At 35.2% G+C, this 11,593-nt stretch overlaps 1 non-coding gene across 1 annotated transcript; it reads right to left on the bottom strand.

Annotated features, from left to right (window-relative positions):
* Positions 1 to 3,525: 3,525 nt before the first annotated feature.
* LOC118710870 lies at positions 3,526 to 3,687 on the bottom strand. Its single transcript, XR_004985577.1, has one exon. It is a non-coding gene; the product is annotated as a U1 spliceosomal RNA (small nuclear RNA).
* Between the last annotated feature and the right edge of the window lie 7,906 nt (positions 3,688 to 11,593).

The following is an 11,593-nucleotide window of genomic DNA, read 5'->3' as shown; positions in this document are numbered from 1 at the left end:
TTGATACTGTAAGTCCCAGTATGAGTTCAGATACCCAGGAACTAGGAGGGCCAATGTCTGAGGAGAATGTGGAATCTCAAAACCACCAGAGAGAGTGAATTCACCCCTTCTCTACCCTTTGGTTCTATCCAGGAACCCAACAGTTTGGTTGATGCCCACTGACACTGAAGAGGGCCATCTGCTTTACTGAGTTCAACAATTCAAATGTTAATCTCTTCTTGAAACACTTTCACAGAAATAACCAAAAATATTTTACCAGCTATCTGGGCATCCTGTAGCCCATCAAGTTGACACATAAAATTAACCATCATGCCTTCCAATCCAGAAATGCCATGTCATTATACCCTAATCCCTGCCTCAAAACAATGTGCTTGTCCTGTGACTGCTGCATAACTCAGACTTGACTTGTAGAATCTAAGAGTGAGGTTTCTAGTTGAACCACAGGGCTTAGCGCTCTCTTTTATTACAGAGCCCAGGTGAGGACCATTTCAAGCAATAGTCCTGACCTACAGTTGCTAATACTGAGACTGAATTTAGAAAACAAATTGTTGCTTGACCCTGCCTGCAGTTCTTTCCTAACCTGAGTTTACTGTTATTTCTCCTTTGGGATGTGTCTTCCATGATGTTAGAGCCCACATCTGTTTTCACTCAACATAATTTCCATAGAGTATATCCTGATATAGAATAAATAAATGCATAAATATATTGATAGCACCGAATTACACAAATCCTAGTGAATATATAAAATATATTAATATTACCCCTGGCTGGGCAGCTTAGTTGGTTAGCGCATGCCCCAATTACCAAAGTTGCAGGTTTGGTCCTTGGTTGGAGCACATAGAAGAATCAACCAATGAATGCATAAATAAGTGAAACAACAAATTGATGTTTCTCTCTCTCTTTTCTTTCTTTAAGAAATTAATAAAAATTAAAAATTAACTTTCTTAAAGTATAATATACATACAATAAAGTATATTAATATATTACCAATCAATTGCCAATTAACTAAGCTGCATATAGTGTTGCAATTTAATACAAAGAGATTATGATACAAGATGACTTAATAGCTTGGGGATCTTTGGAAATTTATTTAGCTTTTTAAAACCTCAGATTTCTTAACTTTTAAGTGCAATTATACATGCAAGTGTATAGTATGGTGTTTGTTAAGTAATAATTTCTCAATAAATGTTAGCTATAATTTTGTATCTATCAAACATAGCAAAGAAATGCTATATTTTAAAAGAATAAAATAAAATATGAAGTGGCAATTTAGTGTGTGTGAAATTGGCATAATCTGTCTGGAGAAAAATTTGACAATATAAATAAAAAGCATTAAAATGTGCGTATTCTTTGATCAAATATTGCCATATTTATGAATTACTATAACACAATAATCAAACATTTCTCTTAATAAGTATGTGAAATAATTTCTGCTAATAGTTATTTATAAAAAAAGGAAACAACTATCCAGCAATAAGTGGATTTCTAGGTCGGTTCTTAAGATCACAATATAGAAATATGAATTTTGTAATGGGAAAATACCCATTAAAGGCCAACTAGAGAAACTGACAACAGAACATTAGAAACAATATAGTTTCATCACTACCTAGATGACCTAATACCCCTTGTAAAAAAGAACATGTCTAGTACTAGACTTGTGACATATTATTTTGTTTTTAGTATCAGGACACTATTTAGTTGAAATTCTTTTTCTGCAGAGTACTTACATTTCTGTATTATATACTTACTAGAGGCCCGGTGCATGAAATTCATGCATGGGGGGAGGGGGGGTTCCTTCAGCCCAGCCTGCACCCTCTCCAATCTGGAACCCCTCGAAGAATGTCTGACTGCCCATTTAGGCCCGATCCTTATGGTATCGGGCCTAAATGGGCAGTCGGACATCCCTCTCACAATCTAGGACTGCTGGTTCCCAACTGCTCACCTGCTTTTTTTCCTGATTGCCCCTAACTGCTTCTGCCTACCAGCCTGATCACCCTCTAACCACTACTCTGCCAGCCTGATTGATGCTTAACTGCTCCTCTGCCAGCCTGGTCACTCCTAACTTCCCTACCCTGCAGGCCTGGTCCCCTTCCAACTGCTCTCCCCTGCAGGCCTGATCACCTCTAATGGCCCTCCCCTGCAGGCTTGATCGCCCCCAACTGCCCTCCCTTGCAGGTCTGGACTCCCCCAACTTCTCTCCCTTCCTGGATTGATCACCCACAACTGCCCTTCCTTGCAGTCCTGGTCCCTCCCAACTGCTCTCTCCTGCTGGCCATCTTGTGGAGGCCATCTTGTGTCTACTTGGGGCAGCTATCTTTGAGTACATGGGGGCAGCCATCTTGTGTGTTGGAGTGACAGTCAATTTGCATATTACTTTTTTATTAGATAGAATAGAGGCCTGGTGCACAAGTGGGGGCTGGCTGGTTTGTCCTTCAGGGTGTCCCAGATCTGGGTGTGGGTTCCCTTGAGCCATGGGGTGTCCTATGAGAGAGGCCTGTGGTGATTTGCAGGCTGGCCATGCCCCCAGGCAACCCAAGTGGAGGCAGTGGTATCTGGGATTTATTTATCTTCTATAATCAAAACTTTGTAGCCTTGAGTGGAGGCCAGGAAGCTTGGCTTCCTCCATTGCTGGAGAAACCCAAGCCTCCTGCTTACTTTGTGGCCACAGCCATCTTGGTTTTGTTAATTTGCATACTCACTTCTGATTGGCTGGTGGTGTAGTGGAGGTACAGTCAATTTTGCATATTATTCTTGTATTAGATAGTATAGGATTTTTTAAAAATAATAAATCAATTATGTATTATGAATCTACAAAATATATAGTAAATATAATAGAAATGACATATACATATCACAACCATATTACTATCCCACTTATTTATTTTTTAATTTTTATTTATTTTTTTGTGTGTGACAATGGTTAATAAAATTTTATAGATGTCTGGTGTACAATTCTATAATATATGCTTATTTGTTTATTATCTCTCCTTGGGAACAAGCACCTTAATTATTTTGTTTATAATGGTATTGCCAATGCCCAGAACAATGACTAGCACATAGCAGGCAATCAATAAATACTTGTTGATTAACTGAATGAAAGGCTACTTAACATGCATTAAGTAGAAAAGGATGAGTGAAAATGTTATCAGTGACTAACTCCTGAAGATAGAATAATGGTGTTATTTTTAAGCTCTTCTGTATTTTCCATTCTTTTCTCTAGTTAGAAGGAAATTATTAAAATTGGTAACAAGATCCTAATTTGTAAACTTATTGAATTTTAGAAAAGTCTGTACACTGTTGTTTTCAATAGTCACCAAGAAAAGCAAAGAATGAAAATGGGTAGTTTGCTATAATAAAAGGACTGTATTATTAACACATCAGCAGATCAATCATAAAAATTGACAGCTTAGAGAATTATTGGTTTCAACTATAATCCTAGAGAATTAACTCCTGAGATGCCGTGTACTGTTCTTAGAGAAATCTGCTTCATAAAACTGGGCCAGTACTCCTTTTTGTCTTTTTCTTCAGGGGAGAGTGCGGACACAGTCCCCCACTACCACAAATTATGCAGTCGAGTTTCCCACATTTGGGGAAATCGCAGGGGTCAGCACAGCCGGAGTGCAATGGATGAGCCTCGCCCTGGGAAAACCACCTTCGTGATCATGGTGTCTCCCCTGCCAGTACTCTTAAAAAATGTGGCCAGTACTATTAAAAAATCACAGATTGTTCATTTTTGGAGACTTTACTTCCAATTTTCTTTATTCAGGTTGCATTTATTTATTAAAAATTGAAAACAATTTTTGTTTTTCTGATTTGAGAAAAATAGTTAATGGAGTTTTTTATGAGACTGAAACTTATATTATGGCGAATGTTGCCAAACTTGTACTTTGTAGAACTTATATACACTCCACCAGACATATAAAACGCTTTTAAATTCCTTATCCAAAAGAGATCTGTGCAGGCTCTCTTGGTATTATAGAAAAAGAAAAAGTCCTCTCATTCTGTTTTCTGTGTTTAAATTTTTTTTATACTAAATTATGAATTCCTAGTGAGCTAACAAAGTATAATTATGTTATTAACTTTGGTCAAGTGCCATGCACATTTCTATGCTTAAAAATGTTATCTTTAAAAAAATCTCTTACATTGAGAATGGGAAAAGGAGAATAATTTATAAGGAAGAGTGTAAAACAGTTTTCCTTTCATAATACATTATTACTCCATGGTATACTCTCGGGTACTGAATCTGAAACAGTCTCAATGTTACATGTTTGTTTTATTCAACAGATAATGGAATATGTCTTGCTGCAATAAAGAAAAAGCATAATTCATTTTGATAGTGTCACTGAGGTAATATTGCTTCTAGCAGTAGGAGCATGATATTTCTCTGAGCATATGCAATTATTGTATAGGAATCAAACTACTGACTGTGGATATTAATAAAATAATTTCTATAATGCACCTAGTCTTTTTAATATTCAAGTAAAAGCCTTGTTAAAATGACGAAAAACCTATATATTTTGTTATTAGCATTTGGAAATACAGGTAGTAGGTATTCATGATAATGCTTTGGGGATAATTTATGTGCAATTATGGAATTTTTATAACTATTCATTATTTTTCAAATCAGCACATTTAGTCAAGTAGCTGTAAAATAATTCAACAGCACAAATACTAACATAGACTTTTCTATCTTTATTTCTTGATGTGTCATGGTGTTATTATATACTCCCCAAAGGAACTAAAATTATCATAATAATGACAAGGATGGTAACATGTCCTTAAAGCAAAACTCAGGTAGCACATAAGCATTTGTTTAATCTTTTCTTCCTACCTCTCTTTCCCTTGCTTCCCTTTTCCCCTCCTTTCTTCAAGAAGTATTTATGAAACACTCATTATGTGTTAAGGTGCTATACTGGCTTCTGGGAACTGAATAGGAGAATTAAACAACACAGTCTCTTTCCTTAAGGAGTTATAGACCGGAAGAAACAATTATTTATTGATTCAATCTATATTATTGGACAGCTACTATGTGCCAGATATTCTACAGCAGTAAAAACTACAGATAAGAACAATGAGGTGGAAAGCACTTGGTATATTCCAGGCCCAGAAAGAAGACCAACAGAAGCAATAGATTGGATTGGGTCAAAGAAGAAACAAAAACAAAGTTATTGCAGGCAGTGGCAGAGCAGGTGGAGGAGGGAACCAGCGTAAAGTTCACATAGGTGGTAGAACTGATAGGACAATCAGAGGGCAACCTCAAAATATTCAGTACTTTAACTTTGCTGATTTCTGAAAGTCTAGTTTAAAATCTGATTTTCCACAAAACTACTCTGGTAATTTATAGTTAAGAAAGACCATTATTCATCAAGTATGTGGTCAGTTTTATGTCCATTGTAACAAGTATATACTAGCTTTTATTGTTTTGTGACATTTTCTTTATCCACAAGCTTGTTAGATTTTGAAACTTTGTTATATATGTATGTAAATTTATAATAATAGGATTGCATGTAATATTAATATCATAACTTACAAATAAATAAAATACATCCAATTCTTAAACCTAATAAAACATGGGTCAGTAAACAATGAAGTGGTACAGATGCGCTTTAGAGGGAGAATTTTTTTTATAAGAAGTCAGTTTCCCTACATCCTTGCACCACTTTTATTTTTATTTTATTTAATTAATTAATTAATTAATTATTTTCACCATAAATTGCCTCTAGTTTATTCAACTTCTGTGTCCTGTAGACTCCTTAGTAAGACATTCACAAGCCTATAGGGCCTCTCTTCTCACTCCTAGTACTTTATTTATTTATTTATTTATTTTTAAAATTTCTTTTTTTTATTAAATTATTATCTGTGTACATATTTTAACATTGCCCCCCCCATACATACCCTCCCTCAACCGAGTTTTGTGTCCATTTGGTTGTACTTATATGCATGTATACAAGTCCTTCGGCTGATCTATTATCTCCCCCAGATCTCCATACCCTATCTGCTGTAATTTGACAATCTACTTGTCGCTTTACTGTCTCTATATCTGTCTTTTGGTTCATCAGTTTATAAGTTCTTTATTATCCATAAATGAGTGAGGTCATGTGGTGTTTCTCTTTCATTGACTGGCTTATTTCACTCAGCATGATGTTCTCCAATTCCATCCAGGTTGCTGCAAATGATGAGAATTCCTTCTTTTTTATGGCAGCATAGTATTCCATTGTGTAGATGTACCATGGTTTTTTGATCTAATCATCTGCTGACTGGCACCTAGTCTGTTTCCAAATTCTAGCTATTGTAGATTGTGCTGCTATGAACATAGGGGTGCATATATCCTTTCTGATTGGTGTTTCTAGTTTCTTGGGATATATTCCTAGGAGTGGGATTACTGGGTCAAATGGGAGTTCCATTTTCAGTTTTTTGAGGAAACTCCACACTGTTCTCCACAGTGGTTGCACCAGTCTGCATTCCCACCAGCAGTGCACGAGGGTTCCTTTTTCTCCGCAACCTTGCCAACACTTGTCTTTTGTTGATTTGTTGATGTTGGCCATTCTGACAGGTGTGAGATGGTACCGCACTGTTGTTTTGATTTGCATCTCTCGGATAATTAGTGACTTTGAGCAGGTTTACATGTGCCCTTTGGCCTTCCTTCTGTCTTCTTTTGAAAATATTCTATTTAGGTCCATTGCCTATTTTTTAATTGGATCATTCATCTTCCTTTTATTTAGTTGTATAAGCTGTTTGTAGATGTTGGAGATTAAACCTTTATCAGTGGTAACATTTGGAAATATGTTCTCCCACACAGTAGGCTTTCTTGTTGTTTTGTTGATGGATTCTTTTGCTGTAAAAAAGCTTTTTATTTTGATGTAATCCCATTTGTTTATTTTCTCTTTAGCTTCCATTGCCCTAGGGGCAGTATCAGTGAAGAAGTTCTTTTGGCATATGTCTGAGATTTTGCTGCCTGTGGATGCTTCTAGTATTTTTATGGTTTCCCGTCTGATGTTTAAGTCCTGTATCCATTTTGAGTTTATTTTTGTGAATGGTGTAAGTTGGTGATCTAGTTTCATTCTTTTGCATGTATCTGTCCAATTTTCCCAAAACCATTTATTGAAGAGACTGTCTTGACTCCATTGTATATTCGTGCCTCCTTTGTCAAATATTAATTGTGCATAGTGATTTGGGTTGATATCTGGGTTCTCATTTTGATTCCAGTGATCTATATGTCTGTTCTTGCTGGCACCACTTTTAAAGAGATCAGTTATCAGGACACAAATTATAAGAGGAACAGAACCAGGTCTCCCAGAATAAATTATTCTACTTTTTCCACAGTTTTATCTTGTAAATCTTTTTTTTTTTTTTTTTTTACTCAGATAAGCCATCAGATATCGCTAACATAGTACAGAGTCATAGCATGAAGCAGATTTAAGGAAAAGAGGCTTTAACTTCATATTGCTTTTTCCTTTGTTTGTAGACCTTAATCATAATTCTTTTGTCCTTAAAAAAATTTCAGACATTATTTTATACTTCATGGAAAATAATGAAATAATTGTTCCCAAGAATCATGAGAATAAACTTGAGAGCTTTCAGCAAGGCTATTTAATACTGAATTCTCAATATATCTTAGCAACAGTACTTTATTTTCCATTGAATCTTCATTTCTGTGATTTGTAATTGGTAGTCATTACATAATATGATGGAAAAAGGGAAATGGCTATTGATGAGGCAATGAGGGATGAATTTTGACAGATTGGAACTACTTCAAACAGAGGAGAAAATTGATTTTTGGGTTGTGTCAAGTGTATTTGGAAATAGAAGGTGTAGTCTTTATCCCATGAGTATATCACTAAGTTTCTTGGGAAAAGTGACTGCTACTGCAGAAATACTTGCCATATCAGATTTATCTAACATGTTATTTGATGCAGTTTTTTTATTCTTCTAGGCTAGTGTGGCATATGAATCTATCTTTTGTTTGTGTTTTAAGGCCTTATCTCAGTCAGAAAACTCTATTAAGGTCACAAAGTCTCCAGAGCAAACCTTGGAGGAAAGTATGTATTGTGTCAGGTTTATTATTACTAGAATGTAAATGTGGAACTTCCTATTGCGAGATTAATGAAAAAAATCACCCTCCATTGCCCACATTACTTGACAATTTCTTCTCTCCAAAATCGATGAAAGCAAAATTCAAAGAACAGCAAAGAATGCTTAAATGAACTCATTGGAAATGATGAAATAGTGGGACTTAAAAATCGAATCATAAAGATTAGATTTGTAAGAAATCTTATATGTCATTTAGTCCTGTCTTTTCATTTTACTGTAAGTCACAAATGGAGACAAAATCCCATTTTTCTCAGAATTCTAGCCCAGAAGCACCTTTCAGGGGCTAGCACTGCTTAGATCAGAGCTGACCTAAAACTGAGGGAGTGCCAAAGCTCTCTTTTCCTGTTCTTCAGGTCACACTCATCTATCCTGAAGCTTGAGCTACTACTTATTGAAAATTACTATTTAGTGCCTTGTGTAACCTATTTCCTATCATTTCTCACTGCACTCTCTATGCTTTCTGGTGAGCCTCATCATTTCATGGGTCCACAAATGCAACCCTTTGCCATGTTGCTCATTCCTGAAGAACCTGTGCCCTTTCCCCACCTGTCAGTCTGCAGTATACTGCAGTTGACAGTCTGCACAGCTCGGTCAAATCCCACTTCTGCCACAAAGCTTTCCCTGACTGCTTAGCCCTGACAGATTTATGGTTACTGACTTTCTAAAGTGCCCATGGTTTAAAACAGTGGCTCCCAAGCCCAGCTAATTTTAAAAATCAACTGGGAAGGTTTGTTAAAAAATATTTCTTATTTTATTTTAAATACAGATTCTTGAGTCCTACCTCTAAGATTCTATTTTGAAATGGGAATAAATCCCAGGAATCTCCTTGAGTATTGGGTATCTCCTCAATACTCTCCCAAATGATTTTTTTAATGGAATATAAAATTTGCCAGTGTCAGTTTTATTTTTTAAATTTATCTTTATTATTGAAAATATTGCAGATGTCCCCTCCTTTCCCCCCATTGACCTCCTCCTCTCCATTCCACTCCCTCCCCAGGCCTTTAACTCAATATTGTCTGTGTCCATGGGCTTTGTATATATGCATGTAAGTTCTTTGGTAAATTTTTTCCTGCCCTCCTTTACCCTCCCCTTCCCTCTGAGAATCATCAGTCTGTTGCATGTGTCTCTGGATCTGTTTTGTTTGTCAGTTTATTTTGTTCATTACATTCCACATGTCAGTGAGATAATATGATATTTCTCCTTCTCTGACTGGCTTATTTTGCTTAGCATAATACTTTTCAGGTTCCTCCATGCTGTCTCAAAGGGTAAGATATACTTTTTTATGGGTGCATTGTATTCCATGGTATAAATGTACCACCACTTTTTTATCCACTCATCTGTTGATGGGAATTTAGGCTGTTTCCAAATCTTAGCTATTGAAAATTGTACTCCTATGAACACAGGAGTGCATATATTCTTTCTGATTAGTATTTCAGGATTCTTAGAATATATTCCTAGAAGTGGGATCAATGGATTAAATGGCAGTTCCATTTTTAATTTTATGTGGAATCTCCATACTATTTTCCATAGGGGTTGTACCAGTTTGCATTCCTACCAGCAGTGTACTAGGGTCCCCTTTTCTCTACATCCTCATCAGCACTTGTTGGATTTTGATTTATTGATGGTAGCCATTTTGGCAGGTGTGACATGGTACCTCATTGTCATTTTAATTTGTATCTCTCTGAGGATTAGCGATGTTGAGAATTATTCATATGTCTCTTGGCCATATGTATGTCACCTTTGGACAAGTGTCCACTTAGGTCTTCGGCTTATTTTTTAATTGGATAATTTGTCTTCCATTTTTTTGAGTTGTATGAGTACTTAATATATTTTGGAAATTAACCTTTTATCAGATGTATCATTGGCAAATATGTCTTCCCATACAGTTGGTTCCCTTTTTGTTTTGATTCTGATTTCTTTTATTGTTCAGAAGCTTTTTATTTGGATGTAGTCCCACTTACTATTTTTTTTCCTTTGTTTTTCTTGGTGCTAGGCAACATATCAGTGAAAATTCAGCTATGCAGGATGACTGATATTTTGCTGCTTAAGTTTTCCTCTAGGATTTTTATGTTTTAATGAATTATATTTAAGTCTTTTTTCAATTTTGAGTTTATTCTTGTATATACTGTAAATTGGTGGCTTAGTTTCATTTTCTTGGCATGTACCTGTCCAGTTATCTAACCCAACATCATTTATTGAAGAGACAGTCTTTACTTCATTGTATGCTCTTGCTTCCTTTGTCAAATATTAATTGAGCATAATGTCTTGGGATAATTTCTGGATTCTCTGTTATGTTCCTTTGATCTATATGCCTGTTCTTGTGCCAGGATCAGGCTGTTTTGATTACAATGCTTTTGTAGCATAGCCTGATGTCTGGCATTATGATCCCTCCATCTTTTTTCTTCTTTCTCAAGATTGCTGTGGCTGTTCGGGATCTTTTTTGGCTTCATATAAATTTTTGGAGTATTTCTTATAGACCTGTAAAATGTGCCATTCCCATTTTAATAGAGATTGTAGTGAATCTATAAGTTGGTTTGGGTAGTATGGACATTTTGATGATTTTGATTCTACCAATCCATGAATATGTTATATTCTTCCATTTGTTTATATCTCCTTCTATTGCTTTACCCCCCCAGCATTTTGTAGTTTTCTGAGTACAGGTCTTTTACCCCTTGGTTAAGTTTATTTATAAGTATCTTAATTTTAATTTTTTTTGTTGCAATGTAAATGGAATTTTTATTTTTATATTTATTTATTTATTTATTTATTTATTTATTTATTTATTTATTAGTTTCTCTTTCTGAGATACCATTATTGGTGTATAAAAATGCCATAAATTTCTGGGTGTTAATTCCATGTTGTCAAATTCATTTATTAAATCTAGTAGTTTTTGGTGGAGTCTTTAGGAGTTTCTATGAACAATATCATGTCATCTGTGAATAATGACAGTTTTATAATCTCCTTTCCAATTTGGATGCCTTTTATTTTTCTTCTGGTCTGATCGCTGTGGATAGCACTTCCAGTACTATGTTGAATAAGAGTGGTGAAAGCAGACATCCCTGTCTTGTTCCTGTTCTTAGGGGAAATGCTTTTAGTTTTTACCCAGTCAATATAATGCTGGCTGTAGGTTTGTCATTATGGCCTTTATTACATTGAGGTATGATCCCTCTATTTCCACTTTGCTGAGAGTTTTTATCAAGAAAAGGTGTTGGATTTTGTCAAATGCTTTTTTCTGCATCAATTGATATGATTATGTGATTTTTGTCTCAGATTTTTATGTGATGTATCACATTTGTTGATTTGAGAATATTGTACCAGCCTTCCATCCCTGGAATAAATCCTTCTTGGTCATGGTGTATGATATTTTTAATATATTTCTGGATCTGATTTGATGATATGTATATGTATATGTATATGTATATGTATATATATATGTATCCTTTTATTTTTTCCTCAATTATTCTTTTTTATTGTCTAAAGTTTTATATATGTTTTCTTTTTC

Source organism: Pipistrellus kuhlii, unplaced genomic scaffold (assembly GCF_014108245.1).
Source record: "Pipistrellus kuhlii isolate mPipKuh1 unplaced genomic scaffold, mPipKuh1.p scaffold_m20_p_1, whole genome shotgun sequence".
NCBI lineage: Eukaryota > Metazoa > Chordata > Mammalia > Chiroptera > Vespertilionidae > Pipistrellus > Pipistrellus kuhlii.
The sequence above is the reverse complement of the archived record's forward strand: the minus strand, read 5'-3'. Positions and strand labels throughout refer to the sequence as shown.